The following is a 25,552-nucleotide window of genomic DNA, read 5'->3' as shown; positions in this document are numbered from 1 at the left end:
AGTTGAACTTTGCTAGTTCTCTCAGAGGGACACCATGAGACAGTTGCTTAGATCACACACTCCATGCTAAGGAGCATAACATCCCAAGCCCCCCCTGCCCCAAAAAAACTTTCTTTTTTTTAAAGGAATCGGGTATTCAGGCTACATACAGAGTCTGTACTCCTCTCCTCCTTTTCCTTAATTACAGTATGTCTAATTGTCTATTCATCCAGTAAGAATCATGAATCAAATACATTTGAAATTGAAACTGAGCAAATTAGGTTGAGATTAAATTTTAAATACTCTTTCAGACTCCACCTATGAGGACCAAATCCTGAAGTACTGGTGACCAAGAACCAAGAAATAGCTATTAAGGAAAGGAAAAAAAGACCTTAATCCAGAAATGCTAAAAGTGGATTTCAACAATTGTCTTTGTTCTGTCACTTATTTCCCATAAGGACTTGGTTGAGTTGCTTATATTTTTACCACAAGTTTCCTATAAATAAAACAGTACATAATCCCATCTGGTTCCTGAAAGGTTTAGTGTTCATAAAATAGTTAGTAGCCCAATCAATCATAGATGTTATAGGAATACCAGACATTATTAGGAGTAACATGAAAAATGAGCAGGAAACCAACTTTTCAATAAATTTGGGTTCTATTTCACCCCCACCATTTGCTGAATTCCAAAAATTATGGAAATAATCCCTCCAGTTAAGTTAATAAAAATACTACACCCGTCCTGGTTTCTACTCTGATCATGGACACCACTCTCTAAGAAATGAGGCAGGCTGGTGGGGACACAGCTCACTGTATACCAAGGTCTGCCTGCAGAAGCAGATGCTGCCAGGCTAATGCAGAAAAGACAGGAGTAGAAAAGTACTGAAGTTCTTGTGTGTAGGAAACAATGTCCCTTGACTAAGTATTTCAAAGAAAATAAAACACCTGTTTTTGAAGATATGAGGAAAAAGCACACACCTGTTTTAGAGATGGGAGGCCCAATTCTCTTATGAAAGTGAGCAAAATTTCTTAAGAACTCTGATGGCAATTCCCCCAAGTGGCTGGAAACAACTGGCTTACGACAGCCATCTGAGGGCCCCATCACAGCTGCTCAGAATGAAGCTTCTCACACAGCATCATTAGGAGGATATAATGTGGGGGAAAATTGAAGTCACAGGGGAATATAGAAGATGTAAATCATTTGTAGAAACTCCAGTGTACATCATCAGCAGAGGGTGTAACCAGGTGCGACCTGCCTGGCCACTAGGTTTTCTCCTTAGGGAATAGAAATGGTGGGAGCAGATATCTCAGCTAGTAATACATAATCATAGAATCATGGAATATCCTGAGTTGGAAGGGACCCATATGGATCATTGAGCCAACTCCTGACTCCTTGAGAGCAACCTAAAACCATATATCTAAGGGCATTGTCCAAGCGCTTCTTGAACAGTGATAATTAAGAAAGGAAAATTTTTATCACTTCACCTTGTAGCATGAAGTGCACTCTGCCAGAAGAACACAAAGACTGATATTTTGTATGACTATGTGAGCATGACTGCAACCACAAGTTATTAACAGAGCCACTGGGCCACTGAGAACAAGGCTCAATTGCTGAGACACCTCATGCGACATGAGGTATTTCAGGTTAGTTAAGACTAAGACCTATGGGAGACCTTCACTCTTCCAGACCATCAGCTGGAGATGAGCACTGATATACTGGGCATCTCATATGGCATTAGGTATTTACATTTAGGCAAAACAGCTTGTGGAAAAAAACTAGAATAAAAGCTCTCTGAAAACCGCTTAAAGAATAGAATTAGAGAAATCCTTGAGAGAAAAGACAGAGGTAATGCCAACTATTTTAGGAATGCTGGTGACTCAGCCCAAGACTTGCAAGGCCACCCTTATTACCTGGAAATTTCTATCAGACTACAAGTCTACTAAATAAAGGGGTTTTAGAGACTTTTTCAATATCCTTACAGTAAGTTCACATGTAATAATAACCTGTTTGACCCTAAGCCAAAGTTGAAGCACACTCAAAATAGATACCTACTTTACCATTATTTTATTTTTGAATTTAAACTATCTTAATAACTATATTTTCTTTCCATGATACTTGAATCTTAGTCATGGACAAGAACAAAATTGTACTGGATAATTTAAAAGAGTGAGAAAGCAATAGTTCCTGTGTTAAAGAGATTATAATCAGAATATAAAACTGGCGACAGCGGATGGGTCTATTCTAATGGAAGGATGCAGGGAAACGACAAGGCAAAAGTCAGTTAATACGAACGGGAATGGAGGTAGTGAACACAGAGCCAAACCACCATCCACTTTTTTGAGGACATCACAAGAACAGACTATTTTGAAGAGGAGTTTGAAAGCAGGTGAAGTGATAATTTGGGGTATATTTCTGTGGAGCTTCCATTACCCCAAGGAAAGTAATGGGAAAAAGGATAAGTATACTTGAAAAGTCATCAAGTAGAGGATGAGGAGCAGCATGAAGGGCCAGTTCAAAATGGTTTTAGAAATACCTATGCTAATAGAAAGATCACAGGTGGGATGAGGATGACCATGAAGAACACGAGCAGATACCTTGTGGCTGCTTTGACAAAGGGGTTCTAGTGGAAATACTTTAAAAGATGGCCCAGCTTTTATATGTTAATTCAGAAGTGAACATCCAGCTTCTGCAGTAAACAAAGTTGGGTCTCATATAGGATGTTTTTCCTACAACTTCATTTTTAACAGTAAAATGGCTATATTCACCATTTAGACACTTGACAAATTCTCTTATAATTAAGTTTAATATCACTAAAGTCAAGGGAATCCTCTCCATTCATTTCAGGAGTAGACTTGTGCTTTATTAAAGAGTATTTGAATATTTTTTTATCCAATAAATTACTCATATTTTTATTGATTTGATTTCTATAAAGGACAATAAGGCACAGAAACTTTAAGAAGTTACTTTTTTGTCCCAAAACTACAGAGAGCTTGTCAAAACAAGCTTTGGTGATTTTTTTCCAAAAGTGTTATTTCCATTGTAATGTCAAATTATTCTGCAGGATTGAACTATTGAGGTAGAACCCGTAGCCCTTATTAAAGTTGGGGGGAATTCTGCACATAGAATAAAGCCTTTCTCCTTGGTCATCTTCCTTAATACTCTTTGGGAGTCAGAGGAAAAATGTGTCCCAAAAGCCATGCTAGTCATTCTCGGAGTTCTTCCCAGAAAAACTGTCAGAAAGATCTGCCTGATTCTTAGCCCTTTTAAGCAGGTGTGGAGCTCATTACAGAGCACATCTGATTTCACTCTAGTCTGTAAAATGCTGCAAGGCTTACAATGCCTGCAAAAGTGCAAGTCTGCAAAAATTGCGCGGACCTGGTTTAAAAAGTTTTAAGCCCTGCATTTCAGAAGCTTGCAGTAAACTTCCCTGACATGTCAACAAAACTGGAGGCTATCATGAATTCCCAGTTACCTTCAGGTGGGGAGTTCCTCTGACAAGGAAACAACAGCACGAATGGCAGCCCTGCATGAATGCAGTAGGTTTCCTCCTTTATTGTTATTATCACAATTATTAAAAATTCTAGCTATATTAAGGTAGCACCCAGGTATATTAAAGTAGCACCCAGAAGACAGCCGTAACTCCTGAGTATACAAATGTATAGTAGAAAGAAATAACCTGGCCTTAGCCTAAATAAAGAAGATATCCAAAGGGTGAGCAAAGAGGGATCCTAAGGATGGGGAACTGAGGCAAAGACAGCTTAATTCACTTGCCTGAGGTGGCAGAGCTCAGAACTGAAGACAAATTTCCCAACTCTCACACCAATGCCTTAACCATAAAGCTAATCCTCTGTAGACCTCTATTTCTATCCTTCATAACTTTTTAAAAAACATTCCTATAGGGCTCCATTTTCTCATTGCTTTGACGGAGCACAGGGGTGAAATACTGGGGGGCAGGCAGGTAGATGAATTGTATTTGAGTTACACTACAGTAGGAAAATACGTTTGTCCTTTAACAGTGAAAGATGCATTTTTCATTCAGGTAACTCAAAAACAAATTCTTTTTTATTACATATTGAATGTAGCTAAAAGTGAACATATTTCCTTATACACCTGTGCTCACAGAAAGCAAAGGCAAAGTAATGTGCCCAGCCAGTTCATCTTATGCAGCTTGTTCAGAGATTCCTCTCTTTGTGTCTTTCCCATGATTTCTTTCCTCATGATTTCTTCAGTCTTGACAGAGACATTTGTCCTCACTGAGAACATAGGCCAGGTTGGAGATGTAGTGATTTTTAAGACACGTTTGTGTTGAGTTTTCCAAATGTAACAACACTGAAATATTATATATCCCTGAAATGCAAGGCTTTTCACTGCACGTTATTAAAAGCAATTTTGTCATAAACTGACAAGCAAATGTTTTATTAAACCTGTTGGAATTCATTGTTAAATAACAACAATGTTCAACATTTATATCCTTAAATCTCTGCACATACATAAACCACCGAATCTTGCAACACAAGTGGATCAATTCTTCTTTTATTATTATTACTAAATCTGCTTTATGACATGCAGCGCTGAGGCTCAATTTTCCACCATCCAGGTTTCTCCCATGTGTCCTCATTTACATATGTGAAAATTAGTTTAAAACGAGCAAACATAGCAGTTTTCACCCATACTGAACTCACTATGCAACAGTGTAAAAGACACCATAAAATAATGGATTGAGATTTTGATCCTCATAGCCTTGGGAATCTGGTGGAGGAGATTGCTCTGGTGGAAGAGCATTGAATCTGGTGCAAGAGCACTGAATCTGGTGGAAGAGCATTGAACCTAGTGGAAGAGGTTCAGAGCAGACTAAGAAGATGGTTGGGTGGTAAAGCTGGGAGCAGTCCCTGAGGTTTCTGTGTGTTCAGCTCACCAGGCCAGCAGCTCTGCTTGTTGCCTGCCCACTGAATTTGCAAAGAGGTGCAGATTTAATGCATCAGGCAAAATGAAAAGGACATAAATTAAACTCTAAACATCCCCAGCCTCCCAGGTATGCTCTCCAATGTCATGTGTCAAACATGCAGTTGTGTATCTCCTCTCTTCTCCTCTGGTCCATCTCTCCACTGACAAAATCATTCAGCTCTGGGATCAGTGGGAACATTTGTTGTAAAGACAAACTTTTGCTTCTCCACGAACATCCCGCATCCACTGTTTGGTAAAGCTCAGATGGTTTTGCTGAGAATGGGATATGATCACACCAGATAAACCTCAGAGGAATGTTTAGGGAGTGGAGCAGTCATATTTTCTGTGAGGATGATGCAAGAGGTGATATGTTCTCTAAGCCTAGCAAAAAAAAATAAATTGCCAGGACCTGGGATATCATTAATCATCTGTTGCCACACTGTTTCTCTCAGTTCTCCTTTTGATCATGCCAGGAACAGAAGGAACCAGATTCTGTCAAGGTTTTGCGTCAAGGGAACGGGGAATATTATTCTGTATCCAAGCAGTTCACATTTCAGGGCATGTGGGCTGATCTCTTGAGAAGAAAAAGGATGGTGAATCACCTATCATTTATGCACTCATATTTGGGACTGGGTTTTTTTTGGTTTTTTTTTTTTTTTTTTTTTTTTGTCCAGATCTAGCACACAACATCCCGTTTCCCTGAACAACTCTGCTGTTCAAAGTTCCAAATACTTTTCTAGACTCTGCACAGCACCAATTCTTTTTTCCAGGTCCTTGGTGCCAATATTTCCCAGGGTGACTCTGGCTCTTCCCTGTTATCCTTTCTGGGTTCCTCTTTGCCCCCTCACACAAACAAATTTGGGGTTTGCCTAGAACTGTATGACAGCTTCTGGTTATCTGAAACCTCAACTGGTTTCTTACAAGGTGGTTCCTGGTTTGATAATGACAACATCCATTCCAAGGCAGTGCTTGGCAGAATTGGCTTCATTTTACGGGAGATATTCTTGCATCTCTTAAAGTCATCATGGGCTTCAGATGTCCCATGAGTTGCTCAAACACCACTATATATTTGAATTTAGTACTTCGAGGAAGACACCCCTGCCCACTTGGATTTGCTTTACCAGCACAAAGGAAGTATTTGAGTGGGATCATTTTTGCTGTACCTTGCGACTCAACTATGCATGGGAGCTACAGCCAGACTGTCTGTGTCGTTAAATTGTTTGTGAAATCCCTGGCATGCTCAGCTATTGCTCCCCAAACAACTCAGGCTCTGTGCTCTTCCCATTCTGGGGATGAGAGAGTTTCCAGAGGCCAGGAACAGTATGGATGTATTCAAACTTTGCCAGTAGGTCTCAGAGGACAGTTAGTCTGGAGGCTCTGGCACTTTTGGGATAACTAGCATAGATGTAGTTTATTATTCATTATCATAATGCAGAATATAAAACTCTTTTAGCAAATTTGGAATCAAGATTATGCAAAGAAATGAAGGTTCCTTCTAAGCTGTCCCTGTGTCCCTGCTCACATCTTCCCCTGAATTTTCATCTTACTGCAAGGTTCGTTGTTTCGTCTCTCTTCCTTCTGCTCTTTATTTCCAGGCATGTTCTTTGGTTGTTATCTAATAGGAATACAGCTTCAAAGATTTACATTCTTTTCTAACAAATATGCATGACTGATGGCCAGCACTTTCCTACTGGAAATGGGCCTTTCCTTGCCCTCAGTGAGCAAAGCTACCAGCAGCTGGGCAGGGTGGTGTTAGAAGCACCCTGTAAGGAGCCTGACTTGCTCCAGTCTTCTCATTCTTGCTTGCTTTCTTCCCAAGTAGAAGGTAATTTAACTACAGCTTTAGCAGTGCCATTCTTTTTACCAGACAGCTTCATATGCGCTGTAAAGCCTTCTTTGGTTTTGTCATATTTTGTAAATATCATAAAAATGTTCAATTACATAAGTTCTGGTATCTCCTAGTCCATAATATCAGCCTAGCTTTTCGTGAACCACAGGATACACCATTAATAATGCACGCAGCAGCCTCATCAGCTGAATGATTTACCCCAAACATTATCTTTTACCTCTTAAGGGAGTCCTGGTGAGCAGAGCCCTGTCAAACCATGACCATTTACACTAAATGAGAGTGGGCAGGGAAAGACTTCACTAGTGTTCCCCATTGGTTCTGTGCCACATTTTGAGGAGTTTGGTTTGGTTTGGTTTGGTTTGGTTTTTTTGAAGTGATTCCTATTATTTTTCTTGAGGGGCTGCTCTTTCTAGTTTCAGAAGATTTATTCCAATCCTTAACATAACTTCACCATTTTTGTTGTTATTGTTGCTGTCCTAGATCCTGCTCTACCTTTATACCTTGCACATTACAGACTTCAAAAAGTCTTCATCTGAGATAATCGCCCAAGAAGTTACAAGAGCCAAATCCATCAACAGAAAAGAAATGGGGAGGACCAGATGATGATTTATCCCAAGAGGAGACAGGTTTCTGAAGCAGTTAGAGGACCTGCCCCGTCTTTCTCTTTTGGCTCCAAAGGAAGCCTAGGATGACTAGGTCATACTTCACTGGCCAGTTTTTAGATACTTAAAAGTCAGACAAAATGAGCCACAGAAGTACTGTGTGGGAGGCAAAATGACAGATTACGACACCATGGTGCTGGGCATTATCCAGAAATATTTTGGCCAGTCCAGAAAAGTCATCATTTAATTCTCTGAATTTTGGAGAATACCACCTCTCCTCCCTTGCTCCCAAGTTTGCCTGAGGTTTTCACAGTACAGGAAAGTAGCTTTGTTGGCATGCTTAAGTGGGAGCAGTAAGGGAGATGGAGACATTGGAAAATTGATTGAGAAAAGAGAGGGTCAGTGGGAAAGATACAGTAAGAAAACAACCTTTAACCAACCTGAAAATCTCTAGGATATTCAGTATGTCCTAGAGGTGCAGATTTGCTCACAGAAAGACTAGAGCCACTGCCCCTGAAGAGCAGGTGCCTGCATCGCTCCTGCTACCTTGAGAACAGCCTTTCCCCATTAGAGTGGTGTATTTCAGCACGATCCCTCTGGCACCCCTGCTGCCATTCCTCCCTCGGGCTTCGCAGCAGTGACTGGCATCTCCTTGACTTAGTTTCTCCTCAGATAAAGTGAACTGTGAGCGGAAATACCAAGAAAAGAAGAAAGCAGAAGGAGCAAGCAATGAGAGATTATGGCAAGAGATAACAGGAACCTTCTGAAAAAGAGATCAAAATATAAGTGATGAGAAAAGAGACTGGGAATGCTAATTAGGAAATAATCATAGAGAAGTGAGATTTCTTTCAGAGATATTTATAGCAGTACAGAAGTACAGGGCCGCAAAGCAACAGTGGGGTAAGGACTGTAGGATGCATCACTCTACAAGGAAGCAAGAAGGAAAGATTGCGAGGAGACCCAGGGAGCATGTGGACAAGCAATGAGAAAGGCATTTGGTGAATTAATGAGCTACAAGGAGATTAGGGAGAAAAATAATGTAAAATAAAAAAAAAAAAAAGGAAGGAAATTTCACACAACTGATTTCTGATTTAACATTAGCCCAGTATTATATGGACCTTGCAGCACAGCAGTTCTTTTGGTCCTGGAGCACAGCTGTCATAGAACAGAAAAGAACAGGATGCGATAAAACAGAAGAGAAGAAAGAAAATTCACAGTTCAAACTACGACTGACATGCAGGTAGGGAAAAAGGAATTGCCCAGACTGGTATCTGACTAGTGCACACCGTGACTGAGCCCAGTGGGCACACGGTGTTTGTATGAGCAGCCATGTATCAGAGAACCTTGCATTAGAAAGGTCTGTGGAATCTGTAACCTCTCCTCCAGCCCCCACCAGCCCCTCTGTGCCTCCTCAGCCTGCTCTTGGGTTCCTGACTGTGGGCTTGGGCAATGAACTGTGCTAAATCTTGTTGTTAAAGGGAGCAGGCAAGCATACATCCCCTACCAGCACTGCCAGAGCTGCACCAGCCAAACAGCACACGTGTCTGATGGCATCCTGCTGCTGTGGTTTGCAGTGGCATCTTAGACCAAAACAGCCTTCACCTCACTAGGGCTGTGAATTGCCACATTCAAGCCAATGACACGGCTCTCCTGTGATGCCTTTGCTATGGGGATAGCAATGTCTTTGATTGCATGGCACGATCCAGCCAGGCTCGGCTGGGGGGCAGTTTCCTACACAGTGAATCTTTGCTGAGGCTGCACCACTCCACCACTACTGGTGGAGAAAACCACCAGGGACTGCAGGTGGCACAGGGACAGGGACAGCTCCGGCAGGGCTGGCTGACAAAGGTCAAAGAGGAGGCAGTGAGGAAACTACGGCGATTGGGAGAAAACAGTAGAAAATATTCCTGTCCTCTCCTGGCTTTTCTGGTTTTGTTTTCCACCTTTCTCCTTCATGAGGGCAGTTTTCTCAGGTCCCCCATTCCTTCAAATTACTTCCATCAATAAAACAAGTGGAAGCATCTGCTATACCAACTGAAAGGATGTAGCATGCACAATGCCCACAAAAGCCCTTATCTCCCATTCCCCACTGCAGGCAGCATCCTGTGATTGCTGGACTGGCCAACAAGGCTGTTGTGATTCATAAACACCATCTTTCAGAGGGAGCCTGCTCAAATGGTTGAGCTACTAGACTGGGACTCAGGAGAACACATTTAATTCCTGTCTTGCCTCAGGTCTCCTGGCAAACTGGGGCACATCCCTACCTCAATTCCCAATCTGTAAAATAGGGATAAAAACATATCCTCTGTCTATTCAAGGCATGTCTTTTCTCCTTTCTTCATACAGCACCTTGCATCACGGGACCACCAATTGCAAGAAGGGCCCTCAGTAAAGTTCAAACAATAGAGATAATATGTCCTAAATGGAATTCTTTGAGGAAAAAGAGGGCTTAATTGTACCAAGATTTCAAAAACTATGTATGCACAAAATGCTTTTAAAAATAATTGTGTTTATTTTTAATCTTATTTGCCAGTCTTATCTTTCAAGCAGTCAGAGATAGCACCAATATAATCTGGCAAAAGCAACAGTAATTTAATGGAAGGAGTAGATAAAGTGTCCAGATGCATGTCCAGCATGTAAATTGAAGGAATTGCTTTATTGTACTTGCCAGATTTAGTGAAGAAAAGTGCAAAATATTTTAATGAGACAATTGTTAAAACTTGGAGAGTTGGTATGTCTCCTGCATGGCTCGAAAAATCAAAGGACACAGAAGGTAAAGATCCATATTATTCCAAAGTAATATAGTGACAGGGAGACTTGGGCTAATAAACACTCTGAACTAAGAATGACGTGAGCACCATAAACAAGTCATTGTCCAGAGAGCGCTCCCAAAGTTCGTAAGGCGTATTCTAAATCAAGAAGCTCATAAAAAGTGCTGATAGACAATTCCACAGGGAGAGACAGATCAAGAGGTGCCTGTGGAGCCACCATAAATACAGCTGCTATGGATAGATCAGAAACAAACCACCACCATGCACAGTTCAAAACCAAGTGCATTAAATGAAAGACTTAGTTGGGCAAGGAGTCCAAAAGTAAGATCAGACATATGGGAGCTGGCATTTATTTCTTGTTCTGCTGTCTGACCTTGGAGAAGTTATTTTGGGCTTAGACCTGAAAAGTACTGACCAGTCTGTTCCTGAACTAACAAAGCCTTTAGAAACATGCCCTGGCAATACCGTTGTTTCTTGCAGGCACGGAGAAGGTGCTTCTCACCCCAGGACAGAGCCTGCCAAAGTACTCTGTTATGAATTGTAAGGTCAGCATCTGTTCTCAAAGCTGTATTCGCACTGGCTGTGAATCACACCATCAGTGTGGGTAGGCACCGACTGACCACACTCAGATCTCAATCTGCATGCACAGCGCTGAAATACTGGAAGGGGACCAGACTTCTACAAAATCCCTCTGCCAGCTTCTTTTCTGTCTCTCTGCATTCAGCTCGATGGTCTCCTATCCCAGCTCCTGGCCCCTTTCAAGAGCTTGCAAGTATCCGCTGTATGCAGAGGGTTGGTTGGAGCATCTCTCTGCATATGTGACTGTGAGCGTTCCTCCTTTCACCAGGAACGCTGCAGGAGCTAGCGGTCCCTCAGGCCCCAATCATATGGCCTCTTCCAGACTTCAGCAGACCCCACCTACAACACATCCCCATGAAACCCTCACCCCTATTCATCTCTCAAAGTCCCATGGAAAGAAACACACATCAAAGCACAGTTAAGCTCAGGCTGTACGTTTTGTGGACTGGATTCCTCTCTGACTCATATCAATTCTACTGCAGGATAACACTATTGATTTTAGTGGAGGTACGGCTGATTTACACAAGGTTGAATAAGAGGAGAGCACTGGTGACCCCTGTAAGATGGGGATAATAATCTTTACCTACAACCCAAGGGAAATGTGAGAGTTAATTAATTAGTATTGTAAATCTCTGTGAGATTCTAGCAGTCTATAAATGAATTCGAATGGCACCAGAGAGAGGGCATAAAATTGTTCTTACAAAAGTTAAAAATACAGACAAGGAGGAACAAGTTGGGTACAGATCCAAACATTCAAACATTCAGCAGTGTGAGTGCATTTCAAGCCCCATTCCAGTAAAAGGGTTTGAGAAACATATGAGACATAGGATGCTTTCCCTCCTGAAAGCAAGATTCCCTCACATTTTCTTTAAAAGAAGTTGCTGTCAATACAGCCCAAAGAAGTTCACAAAAAGGCCTGTTTTAAGTTTAGTCAATTAAAGATGCGAGGAAAAGAACTTTAGACATCATTGACCCAGATATTCTGTGGCATTTATATTCATAAAAGAAAGAATATGGACACAATGAATTGCAAGAAAAATTCCCAATACAGATGGTTAACTTGCCGTTCTGCCCTTCAATAGTGCAAAAGTCGGAAAGGTGATGGAGTCAGATGTAGAGGGCTATTCCCTGATCAAGGGAGGAAAGTGAGCTATTTAATAATAATGAGAAAGGAAAGGAGAATTTTTTTAAGCTGTTGGATTGTCAGAATGATGCTTCAATGAAGCAGTATCTCCCAAAGGCTGTGCTCTGCGCAGACAACGAAGCCCATTTCTGAAACCTTAGGAAGACTTTAGGAAGACAGTTTATTTGCACGCCCAAATATTTTACAGTGAGCACACACATGGTTTGCACTGGACCATTTGGATTAGCTACTCCTTCTTCTACATAAGTATGTAAGGACTCCAAGTGGAATGAAGCTCTGTTTTTATTGTGCTACACACAAACAAATGGCACAAAGACCAAAAGCTTAGAGTGTTCTTCTCCCAAGAGACTGGCAATGTGTTCAGTCACGCTCTGCAGTCTGTTTCTCTCCACTGATCATACAGAAAGCCCTGGGAGACTTGCTGAATGACTTGACGAGCCAAATTAGGTCCCTACAATGGGGCTTTACAGTCTATTCCATGTCCTTAAGAGGTCATGTTTGAAAATATTACCTGAAAATTAGTCAGAGGCCTAAAAAGGCTAATAAAATCTGACCTGCTGCATTCCTTAGGTAGTGGCTTGCTGGTTTTTTGTTTGTTTTTTTTTTTATTTGGGTTGGTTTGATTGGGTTTTTGTTTGTTTTTTAACTCTTATCACCTGCTATTCCCCAAAGCCGGCAGGAAGCCAGGTAACAATTTTAAGTGCACCTGTATAAATTCAAAGCTAGCAAATGCACCTGTATAAATTCAGAGCTGGGAAATCAGCAGAGTTCCTCTTCATTTAGGCAATTCCATGGTCTCCATCTGTCTTAAGTAAATCTGAAGAAGCAAAATAAAATGCCTGTCTACAAGCTGTCATCATCAAACCAATGACTAACTCCGAGGAGGCTGGCTGAAGCTCATCCTTCGCGTTGAGGCCTACGTAGTCTAGAATGACTGTGTCATCTAAAGATGGTGAGTCAAGACAGCTGTAGATCCAAATAACAAACTAGGGAAAGCATTGCCAGCGTAATTTGCAGCATCATGCTTTTGCTGTCAGTTTTGAATATATTTCCCACCGTAGAGTATGCTTTTTCCCTCTGAAGAGGTCTGTGGCTTCTTTCACCTTGATGTTCCATTACTGCCTATTTGTAGCTAAGAGCTCTGTGAATACAATTACAAATGTAAGGGGGTTGCTTCTACGGACATCTATCTGTTCTGTAACTAATAGCTTCCTAAACTTCACAAGTGACCTGGCCAATGTGGCCATGCTCCCTTATATACATGCAAAACCTTTGTTCGTGAGGCATTTTAATAATTTCTGTGTTGTAAAGAACCATTTTTGGATGTATGGTACTCAGGCAGTGTAAAAAACCACCCTGAGCAGCAGCTGAAAGCATCAGCATTTTTCAGCTGCCTTCTGCTATACCAGGTATAACCCAGGAGAAAAAACAAGCAAACCATGTGATAGCTGGAGGTTTTCTTTGAAACAAATAAGTTCAAAAGATTTTTGTAACCAACAAAAGAGTACATTATTTATTAGCACGCAGCCCCTCAGCTAGAGACTACACCTGGACCCTAACCCCAAAATCCCAATGATCTGTGTGTTTCTTCTACCTTAAGAATGAAATCCATTTGCAAAGCAGCACGAGGAAGCTTCTCTGATGGCGGTCTGTGTAAGTGATCGCATGGACCAGGCTGGGCTCTGGCCTGTGAGTCAGGCAACCTTCCCTCTTCTCCCTGCCTGGGGATCTGAACCTGAGTGTGTAAGGAGTCCTCTTGATGGCCTATATAGATAGAAAAACATTTCTTCTTAGGTACAGCACCTAACATGACTGCAAACCAAAAGCTGGGGTTTAATATAATGTACCTCTTACAAATAGATATTCAGTTTCCAAGGCTATCTGATCTTCCTAATGACATGCTAGGGACACTGATGAATTAAAATAAAAATGAGATAACAGATACAAAACTGTTGCAAAGATGTTTAAAAGTGGAATAATGTCTCAAGCTAACAGAGGCCCTTCTTAATAAACTCTACTGCTGTGGTAGTGAAAGTGTACCTATATATGTCAAATACTGCTTCTTCTCCTTACATGTGTTGTATTCAATGTTTAGGCTTTGTGAAGGTCCAGACGCTGAAAATTTCTGTGGTGGCTCCTGGTACCTCAGTTTCCTCATCTATAATATGTCGGCACATTATTGTTTCTTACACAGCAATAGTGCCTAGAGGCCAACCAGCTCAGCATCCCGTTGTGCTTTGGTAAGATACGGAAAATTACAGTCTCTGCCCCAGAGCTTAAAATTGTTTATCTTCATTATAGACCTCTTATGGAGCTTAACACTTCTGAAGTGCTTAGAAAGCCTGCAGTGAAAGGTGGGTTATAAATGCAAGGAGTAGTGCCAATGATAATAGATTTTTTTGATTGAGGTAAAATCACAAACAAATATACAGTGTGGTGCATTAAAAGTAAAGAAAAAAAAAACCACAAGGATTTAGTAATCGGCTATCATCAAACTAAAGAAAAATATCTCTGTCACAAAAGAGTGTGGCTAGAAAGTGATGGGTGGACTTCAGTTCAAAAGTTCAATTATACAATTTCAGATTCAAAGGAAACTTCAGCTCAGCTATTGCCTGGCGATACGATTACTGAAACCTTGAAGGAATGAAATTGAGTTTGAACTGAGTGTAGGAGCAGTAATTTACCAGGTGGAGTATTCAGAAAACATTAACCCTGTAAATGCCACTGGCAAGGTAGAATTGATTAATGTAACAGTGGCTTATTTCTAAAGATATCAGCCAATTTCTAACTTATAACATAGAAAAAGTATCTTTTCAACTTAATCATTGCTCAGACACAGGAGTGAATTCCATACAAAGCCTAAGGAAAATTTCTCCATCTTGAATATTTGACAGAAGAATTGCTGTCCCAATCTAGTCAGAGGACCATCTAATCCTGGATCCCCAGTGACAGTAAACAACATCACCCAGTTTGGGGAAGAATAAGAAATCTTTTAATAGTTTTGATGTGATAACCTGCCCCAGTGAATTCCCTTCTTATACAGATTATAAATCAATTTATGCTCCAAGTTACCAAGTTCTTGGTATTTTCAAAAAGTCTTTTTTTTTTTTTTAAACTACTTTTGTTGAGAGCTAAAATGCAATTTTTGCTGTGATACTTATGGGTAGTCTTCCTGTCCACCTTGGTAACATCATTCCTTGATATTTAACAGTGTCTGTCTTCATATAAGCACATGATTAAAATGCTGATGATTTCAGTTTGCTTTTACATGGTAACTTTGAACCTGTGATGTTAAAAACCTCTTAATTAGTATCAGTTCTATCCTTGAAGAGCTATCAAAGCTAGAGCAGATGATTCCAATAATCTAGTCCAACATCCCCCTTAAGATACTGTACAGCATTTTAACCTGCAAGTCTAGTACCCAACCCTGTAAGTCATGCCTGAACCAAGGATATACTTCAGAAAAAGATCCATCCAGTCAAGAGTCGGTCCTAGCCTCTTATCCCCAACAGTATCAAGACAGTAGATTGAGATTGGATACAAGGAAGACAACTTTCACGATGAGGGCAGTGAGACACTGGAACCGGTTTCCCAGAGAAGTTGTGGATGCCCCATCGTTGGAAGTGTTCAAGGTCAGGTTGGATGGGGTTTTGAGCAATCTGGTCTAGTGAAAGATGCCTCCGCCCATGGCAGGGAGGGTTAACAAGATGATTTTTAAAAGGTCCCTTCCAACCCAAACCATTCAACACAGAAAAAGCTGAGTCTGAATTTTTGAGATACTTTACACAATTCCAGTACCCTGTGCAGGTGCTGAAATTCCATGTTTAAGTCCCACTTTGGAGTCCCACCACAGTAGTTTGTAAAAAGGAAATTTCAGAATCGATTCTGCTTTGCACAGGATGTACAGGAGCCCCATTTCAGAAGCAGCAGCTGGAAACCAGGCAGGACATACTGTGGTCTCCTAAAGTGTCATTATATGTTCTGGTTAGCTAGCTGAATCAAGCTGCTATGCAGTGCAGTCAGTGAAGTCTAAAAAGACATTTAAATGCCCAGCCCCTGGGCCACTCAAGCATAAACATTGTATGCTATTTCATACACTGTCAAGTGTCCTCCCTGGGGTCCACCTGCCACTCCAGAAGGACATGGGTGTCCTGTAGATTGCATCACATCCATCAGCCTGTGCAGTAGCTGTGGATGCTGTAGGGCATCTCAGATGGCATCAAGGTACCTCATGCAAGGCAACCAGCTCCATAGGTCAAGATTCAAGTACAATGTGTGATCAAACTGTAAAGGGCAACAGGTCTGCCTGACCACTGACCAAGTCTGTGTTTTCATGGGCATTAAGATTTAGCTCTGCCAAAATGAAGAGATAACACATGGCTGTTCCTGTGGGAAGTAGCTGGATGACCCCTTGAAGATGACAGCTTGGAGCAATGACCACACCTTTGATGCCAGAGGAACTGCCAACGCAAATAAATCCTGGACTGTTGGCGAACATGGCACTCAAGGAGAAAAGCTCTTAATCTCACTAGACAGCTGGGATAAACATTTATAAAGGAAACATTTTCAAAAGACTAGGCAGATTATAAAGGCACCAGGAGTCACTGAAATCTTGTTAAACATTGTTCACTGCATTACTTTAGATTTTAGTTTGAACTTACACTGTCAGATAAATTCCATTTATCTCCTGAATGCTTTTCTCACCGTGAGTGTTTGTTGCTATGAATTCACACCTTCAGTGAAGATTTACATTTAGTCCTTGATCGAGACAAAGATAATGCTCAACTTCAATCATTCTGAGGCGCCGTTTTTTTTCCCTTAACTGGGTCAGTGTTTCTTAGTGTGACACTGAAAACACAGGTTATGGTGTTCAACTGTTTCTGTAGGAAAGAAGGATGGTCTTACAGGTAAGGAACTGAATTAGTCCCCAGAGAGAAAGTCTCCCTCAAACACTTCCACAGGCTCGAGCCTGACCTTGGAAAAACCACGTTAGTCCCCCTGTGCATCTGTAAAATCAGGAAATAAATGCTTTCTCTTCCCCTTCTGCTGACCTTGCCTTCTGCTACACACAAGACCAAACACACTGGGACAAATTTTAATGAAGGTTTCTGGTCATTCTTTCAACATAGTCAGTGATGAATCATCAACATCATGGTAAATTTGGTGATTTAACCAATGCAATTGTTTCACCGTAACTCAGAAAGATGAAGACTTAAACAATATTTTTGGAAGAGACGTAGCATAATTCCCTCGAGCACTCCCACACTTCCATTTGCTATCCTATCTCACTTGTCATTAATTACAAACTAATGAGTGCCATTTTCTGTTCTGCATTGATACTTTACTTTCTCTTCCTGTGGGGCTATCAACCAGCACTGAAGGACGTGTCCAGACTGAAAGCATTTGTCTATGCCATCTCATGAAGCTCAACATTTCAGATAAAACAAGACTTTAATATAAAATAACCCCTCTTTCCAAAAACTAATTTCACTGATAATCCCTTCAGTTTGGCTCAGTCTGCACTAGAAATTAATTTTGCCCGTACTCTTACTTGGATGGCGGTAAGAATAACCACATGGCCTCTGATATTTCCCATTGCCCTCTGTACTTTTTCCTGATTTGCTAACATCATATTTTGAACCGAATTATCCCTAAGCAACTCGGTTTTCTTTCCTGCATATTTTGCCTCCTTTGCAATACAGAGATGATTCTGATCCAAGTTCCTTGTTCTAAACTGTGATTGAAGCAATAGAGTGATTAATACTAATAAATCTTCAGCATTGCCTCTATGTTTTTAATGACTAAGTCTACAATACTTAGCTGTGCTACTAAATCTATACTTTTAAATTGTTACGCTAGTTGCTGGCATGGTTTTGACTTGGGCTAACGAGTTCAAGTAACTCCTAGGGACAGGGAAGGCATTGCATGATTCAGGACCCCATCCTGGCAGGCTGTTTGGACACAGTGAGCTTATTTTGGGTGGTTAGAAAGTTTGCTAGTGCAGCCATGGTCTGTTCTGTGCTACCTGGCTGCCAGGCCGCAAAATGGTGCTGGGTGCGTTTACCAGCATACACAGCCCGCAGAGAGCGTCAAGGGAGGAACGGAGAGTGTGTCTGAAAAGGCAGAATTAGATAAAGGTCACTAAAATGCACTGTGGATGTAGGGTGGGCTGCAGACCCATAGACTGTATGCTCTGTGACCTGATGACAGAGAAAGAGCAAAGATGATATCTTGCTACCTTTTTACTACTTGGAGTGAAGGGAGGTGAGTGGGGATGTGAATGACCTCAAGGGCAATCTAAAATAGTCCCATGACTTCCTGGACGATCAGGGCTCCTTGTAACCTGCTTAGCAGCCCCACATCTTCATGGACTCTGGACCTTAGAGCCAGTCCTGAGAGGGAGGGAAGCGTTAGCACCTCCTGTTCCTGCACTAGAATTCCTCATTGCCCATTTTGTGGCTCAATGAAAGATGCCAAAGGGTTTCTAGGGCTCAGAAAACAGACTCTTCCTTAATGCCAACATGGAGTAGGTAGTTTTTATAGAAGTCAGAAAGCTTTTCCATGTTAAAAAAAAAAAGAAAATGAGAATATCCCAGAAGCTAAAAGTGATTGAAAACTCAGTGTCATAAATTCCCTTCCCAGCAGCAGACATACTGAAGTTATTGGTAAAAGCATTAATTAATCACACAACTTTAAAGATTTGTGTCACTGTCAGTAATAAAATAAATACAGGACAGTTCAGTCAGACTATTCCTGAATATTGGATGTGTTATTACAATAATTAAGATGAATAGTGATTACCTGTCTTGTTTGTTGATACTTTCTTGGGCAGATAACCATAGCTACATTAAATGACATTCTAAACATATGTTTGGAGCATCATTCACTGATGCATTAACCCCTTTTATACAGCAGGCATAAACCACAGATATTAAGAGCCAATGTGCAATAATCAACTTGAGCTCCAAGGAACAGCGGTGGGAAATAAACTGTTTGCAAACTACAGAGTGAAATTCAATCCACCCATGTTTCGCCTTTATCACTCATCCATGAACATGAGATCATTATTTACCCAAATTCTGAAATGTTGGTCGTCTTTGTAAAAATACAGCATATTGATAGAAGTGTGGTTAGGCACATACAGGCTGAGTAGGGTTAGTATCTGGCAGTGGAAAAGATCAGAGACAAGAAGATAAAATGACAACAGTTTATGTTTCCCCTAGGAAAGAGGGAAATTACTGGATTGGAGTCAATTTGAACAAAAATGGACTTTCTCTGTAAGCTGGAGAACAAATGTCCCAATTAATTATTTCCAATTACTCTAGTCAGTGCGTCTTTCCATAACCAAGAATCACTTCAGAAAACTGGCAATATTTGGCACTTCAAAGGATTAGCCTCTACCTCCCATTACTTCAGGATATCAGTTTGACCTCCCTGTCATCTTGCCTCCTCCCGGGCTGCTCTTGTCCTCTTTCTTACTCCTGCAGCAATAAGTGGTTTACCGGCATCAATAGTGATCAAATATCAGCCGTTTCTCTAGGTGTCTTTGCACCCCAATTCCCATCAAAAGATAGCAATGAGTATACGGTAATTCCTTCTGCTTGTATAGAAATTCCATCCCAAATTCTTCAGTAACATTGTTCTGTGTTCTTGACAGCCACTTATTTCCACTGCAAAGGAATCTGCAGTTCAGTGTTGGGGGAAGAGATAGATTAGATTAGACTGAGTTTGCAAAGTGTTTAAGTACCCTTTGGGAAACAAGACATCATAAAAATGCAAGGTTCTGTATTATCATTAAAGTGATTAACTGAGTTACCATTAAAATGCAGCAATATCCAACAGGCTGGGAGTTTGTCCATCTGTTTGTCAGTTAGCAGAATGCTCATTTTACAGAAGCTGAGCTTGAGCCATTTTTTAAGTATGCAACCTCAAATGTCCAGCATACATCGAAGAGGTATAAAGATGACCCTGCCTGGATATGCTAGCATAGAAAAACATAAGGGACCTAACTGCCTTCTGAGCTGGGAGAAGCACTTAGGTTACATCAAACCTTTATAACAGAGGGAAGTGGGATCCAGCACATAAATGTTAAAGAGGATAGGAGCCAGCGTGGAGTGCTGAGGAACACCACAGTTTATCTCATCGGGCTCAAACAGAGCATTATCTAACAAGAAAAACTGAGCACAGTCAGAGAGGAAAGGTTTAAACCACTCAAGTGCAGTAGCAGAAAACCTATGTATGCCTTAAGATGGTCTGTGATCTTGAGAGGCCAGAATAATTTGAACAATTAGAAATAAGAGGCAGCCAGCAGCCAGCCTCATGATACAAATAGCAAATGTCGTGGTTTAACCCAGCTGGCAACTAAGCACCACGCAGCCGCTCGCTCAGCCCCCCCTCCCTCGGTGGGGTGGGGGAGAGAATTGGGAAGGAAAAAAGAAAGGTTAGAGATGAGGGCTGAGATAAAGAGAGTTTAATAAGAGAAAATAATAATAATAGTAATAATGAGAATGGTAACAGAATATACAGAATATACAAAATGAACGATGCACAACGCAATTGCTCACCACCCGCCGACCGATGCCCAGCCCGTCCCGAGCAGTGATCAGTCCCCAAGCAGCGATCACTCTCCCTGCAACCGACCGACTGACTACTCCCCCCAAGCATGATGTTCTATGGTATGGAATAGCTCTTTGGTCAGTTTGGGTTAGCTGTCCTAGCTGTGCTCCCTCCCAGCTTGTTATGCACCTGGCCAAGCAGGAGAAGCTCAAAAAGTCCTTGAGTGGTCTCAGCACTACTTGTCAACAACTAAAAACATCAGTGTGCTATCAACATTCTTCTAGTACTAAATCCAAAACACAGCACTATGCTAGCTACTATGAAGAAAATTAACTCTATCCCAGCTGAAACCAGGACATTGCCAGTGGAGGAGGATTAATATTTATTTTTTTTAGTAATCAGGGGGGTATTTTAATGGTCTCTTTTGGTGCTTCAGATAGTAGGGTTCTACTGGCCAGAATGTCCCAAAGAAACTTAAAGTAAGGCATACACAGAAATGAATGTAGCAATAAGCTCTACATCAAAAACCTTAGAAATTAATTAAGGGGAAGGCAAGAGTTTTACTCAAGAAATATCCATGCAGTTGGCATTAACCTTAAACAGGAAACTTTATATACATATATCTGATTTAAATAGAAGGTAATATCCTCGAAAGACCAGACATATCTTTCTGAACCTCATTTCTCCATCTATAAAACAGGGGTAGGAGCACCTCACTCTGCCTGGGTTTAACAGAAGAAACATATTAAAGATGATGAAGAGTTTGCTTCCAACAGTAGCAAAGAACATATGAGCAATGAAGGTAAGGTAAGCAATCAGACACTAATAACTTGTGTCTTACTTGTTTGTAAATATTGTAGACATTGAGCCCCATTCATTCATGGTGCAATCTCATTAATGAGACCACATTTTGCGTTGTCTGTCTTTATCTTTCTGATGATCCCAGATGTATGGAAAACTGAGGCAGAGGAAATGAGAAGCTTTATTGTGCTTAATATCCAAAGTGACAAGCCTTTCGTAAGTGGTGAAATGAGATTCTTCTACATAGGTATAGTGATGAGGCTTGAAAGAAGCCTGTTGCTGGATTAAACAGGGTAATTGCAGTACAATTAGGTACAAGCACTTAACTCCCCTCTTCCAAATTCTCAATTATAGTAATAAAAATGCCTTTGTTTTGCCTTTTGTGCTTCATGGCTTACAAATGCTCCTGTCTTCTGCAGCTCAAGAGAAAAAACAGAAAGAAAGAAAGAGCTTTGACACATTTCCAATGCAAGTGGTACAGCGTTCGTCATGATACATTATAGTGATGCTTAAACCCTGACAGCCTTAGTGTAACAGCACAGCTAAGTCTATCACTGTACTTTCCTGCCTTGTGAAAAGAGCTTTGGATAAGATGCAAAGCAACACTCCTGAAAAAATTTTCACTTGTTTTCAGAATTATCTCTTGGACTCATCTGGTAAATCATTCACCTGAGAAGCCTAGGGATTCAGGTCGCAATCCCGTCATCATTGTAACTTCAAGGTACACTTGCTTATGTGTCAGAAGATGCCTATGAACTGTGGTGAGCAAGCAGAAAAAAGCCCTGCGTTTCCTTTTTTAAGACTTATCCTAACTCCACAGTGCTAATAGCTGAAATTCATGCATAATTTCATAGAATGGTAGAATCATAGAGTTGTTTAGGTTGGAAAGGACCCTTAAGATCATCAAGTCCAACCGTTAACCTAGCACTGCCAATTCCATCACTAAACCATGGCCCTAAGCACCTCTTCTCCCCAGCTTTTAAATACCTCCAGGGATGGTGACTCAGCCACTTCCCTGGGCAGCCCCTTCCAATGTTTGACAACCCTTTTGGTGAAGAAATTTTCCATAATATCCTATAAACCTCCCCTGGTACAACTCGAGGTCATTTCCTCTTGTCCTACATGCCAAACATGCCTGGATAAAACTTTGCACACTTAAATAGAGTGGTCCAGGCTTAGAGACAAACATCAGCATTTTCTTTTTCCAAACACAGACTTCTGATCAGACATTTAATTTTACTAAATTACAACACTGTATATCTAAAGCAGTAACATCAGCTAAATATATGGAGCTAAAAGAGTTTTATAGAACAGAATTTGGCCATGTGGCTTGGAAGTTACCCCCCACATGAAAGCCATGTTCCCAGTTTTGTTGCTGCAGCACAGACCTGACCCTAAAGCTCCAAGGATATACAAGTTCAGGTACAGCACCAGTTCCCAGGCACACTCATCTTGTGCCCACCCAACTGAAGTACAGCCAGAGTGTACTCATCCTTATAGATGTGTCCTGTTTTGGGTAAATTCTAGCTACCTGCTACTTGCCATTGCTTCTCCTCCCTTGTCATCTCTTCTAGGTCATGTCAGAAGGAGTTCAGGCAGGTTTGATAGTCAGAAACCTCAATCTGTCATGAAAATAAATGGAATCCAAGCAAAGACTTGGTCCTGTTCTTGGTCTTAAAAAGAAGTGTTGAGATTTGATATGTGTCTCTCAATTAAATTATAACCATGGCTCTACAATAAAGAAGCCAGCAGCTGGAATAGACCTCAGTCTAACCATTCCCTCGCTGCAAAGGAGATTAAGTACATTTAATCTATACCTCTAAGTAGTTCCTCCTTGACAGATCTTCCTCAGCCTCGGGCAGCTTATTGACCTCTGTGGTCAACCTAAAACTAACAAGAGGCCACTATACCCCACTTACTTGTGAAGTTATGGACTAAAAGCAGATATTGGTGAATAAAATTCTATGGTCTCTGTGTGTGACAGAGGTCAGATTAGACATGAACAGTCTTTGCAGTATTATGACCTTGTAGAATGTGCGGGAGACAGCTTTGCCCACAAGCTTAGAATGGGGTCTTTACGATTTGGTGACACTTTTGTTTCACAAGCGTTGTTCCTAACAGCAGGCAAATGAGCCCTGATTCCTCCAAACATATCCATTACTGGCAAATATTCTCTAAGCCTTCTCTCTGAAAAAAATTCCCCAAGATAGGGGAAGCTGATTTAGCTCCTTCATTATTTGCAATTCTTTTCTCACAGGATTTGAAGGGCACTTATGTCACTTGACACTGTTTCCTGACAGGATGGCTTGAACTTTTTTAAAAATTTAATTAGGCCAACAAAAAAATAACCACTGGTGAATAGCAGATCTCTTTCTATGTGATTATCTTTCTCTGCATGTGGATCTGGGTATTTACATAAAGTAAGAATGGGGAATTGCCAAGCCCTAACTGAATATGGCTTTGATTTTAACCTGTCCATTGCATTGTTCATCACAAGTGCCCACCTCCGATTCATATCCTCCGCTTTATTCCTACTCCCTTTGCTGCTTTATGAGACAGACCTATCTAGAAATTGTGTCTGTATTATATTGTTCAGTGGTCCCTCTTGACTTTGGTGGGGGTTTGCACGTTGCACAGTGAATCCCCTTTGTGTCTTCTTCTTCTTCATATCTTTCTAGCATCAAAAAAGGCACAGGAGGGCACAAATCCCACAACAGGACATGGCATAGAGGGGTAAAAAGCAGGCCAGGATCTTCAGGACCCATAACAGAACAGCATTTTGAGGGTCTCCACAATTCCTACCGGGCAAAAAGAAGAGAGTAGTGACAAATTTCAGACCGTGCAAAGGACAGTGGGATTTCCACATTATCACCTTGCCACTTTCCTATAGGTTTAGTATTCATGAAGCCCCAGGCCTATTTTATACCTTCCCTTCTATCTCTTTTGGAGTGATGACTGGGAGGGCTGCAATGCACAGTCAGGCAGATGTAGATTACTGCCTCAAACGTGCTTGCTCCAAGTTTTAAGCTGCAGCAAGCCCGCTGTTCTTAACCAGCAATCTCCATGTGTATGGCTATTCGAGAGATATCTGGGAAACCTGTTCAGTTGTCAAACACAAAATGGATTCTCAGCCCTTCAAAAAGTATTACTTTTCCTCAAGTGTTTTAGCAAAGGAAATCCCTTCCCCACAAATACTATGGGTGATACTGTGGTCAAGTAGAGCAGATGCTCAGAATCGAAACAAATGTTCATGCATATCGGATTTCTGGCTATAGAAAACTCAGTCCTGAAGAGCACTTAGGTATTCACTTCATTTTATTCATATGAGTAGCCCCAATGACATTAATAGGCATGAGGCTTAAATAATTGCTGGATAAGTGTCCCAAATTACAGAACAAAAGAAAGGGAAAAGAAAAGAGAAATGGAAAGAAAAACAATGCAAAGATTAGCTGATTTTTTTTTATTATTTCACTGGAAATTTTCTTTTTTATATCATTATGCTAAAATCTATGCATAAATATGTATGCCTGAAGTTTCATTAAGACACATTAATCCTATATTTTATTACCTTGTACAATTCAGATGAGTAGGGAAAAAGATTCCTTGACCCAAAGAAAAAATTAATTCTGCCTATAATTTACGTAAAGTTTCAGCATATCTCCTACATTTGTTGCGAGAGAAGAAAAGATTGTAATCAATTTTAAAAGCTTTTCAAAAATGTTCACTCAGTTTAGTCTGAGAGAGTGTGCTTCTAAGCTTCTGCTGTTTGTCACCTTGCAGTCATTCCCTACATTTGATCTTGCCTGCCCACTTTCAGAGACAACCTGGAATAACTTCAGCTCCTCCTGGTCATTCGACACTGTAGGCTCTTTCAGCTCACCATAACCGGTCTCCACTCCCATTTGAGATGCCCCAGGGTTTAATATCTCCAGCTGCAGATTTGGAAGGGCAATAGAATTCCTCTTCAGTCAGCATAAACAATGGCACCTAGAGAGTGATTTAGTACACCCTAAAGCAGGTGGAGGTCCAACTCAGTTGTCTTAACACAGTGTTATCTGAGACGTTATCATAAGGACTCCCTGGGAAACGGCCCTCAGGGACAGGGGAACAGAACAGAGCTGGCAGATCTTTAAGGATGTGATCCACAGAGTGCAAGAGCTCTCGATCCCTAGGTGTAAGAAATCAGGCAAAGAAGGGAAGAGACCGGCATGGTTGAGACAAGAGATGCTTCTCAAACTAAGGAGGAAGAGGGAACTGCACAGGCAGTGGAAGCAGGGACAGGCATCCTGGGAAGAGTACAGGGACACGGTCCGGTTGTGTAGGAAT

At 41.1% G+C, this 25,552-nt stretch overlaps 1 long non-coding RNA gene across 1 annotated transcript; it reads right to left on the bottom strand.

Moving 5' to 3' along the window:
* Positions 1–234: 234 nt before the first annotated feature.
* Positions 235–15,561, bottom strand: LOC118452670. The gene is made up of 3 exons (XR_004842476.1): positions 15,391–15,561; positions 12,717–12,719; positions 235–247 (listed from the first exon to the last, which is right to left on the bottom strand). It is a non-coding gene; the product is annotated as an uncharacterized LOC118452670 (long non-coding RNA).
* Between the last annotated feature and the right edge of the window lie 9,991 nt (positions 15,562–25,552).

Source organism: Egretta garzetta, unplaced genomic scaffold (genome assembly GCF_000687185.1).
Source record: "Egretta garzetta isolate BGI_Z169 unplaced genomic scaffold, ASM68718v1 scaffold87, whole genome shotgun sequence".
NCBI classification, from domain to species: Eukaryota; Metazoa; Chordata; class Aves; order Pelecaniformes; family Ardeidae; genus Egretta; species Egretta garzetta.
Note: the sequence above shows the minus strand (reverse complement) of the source record. Positions and strands in the feature narration are given on the sequence as shown.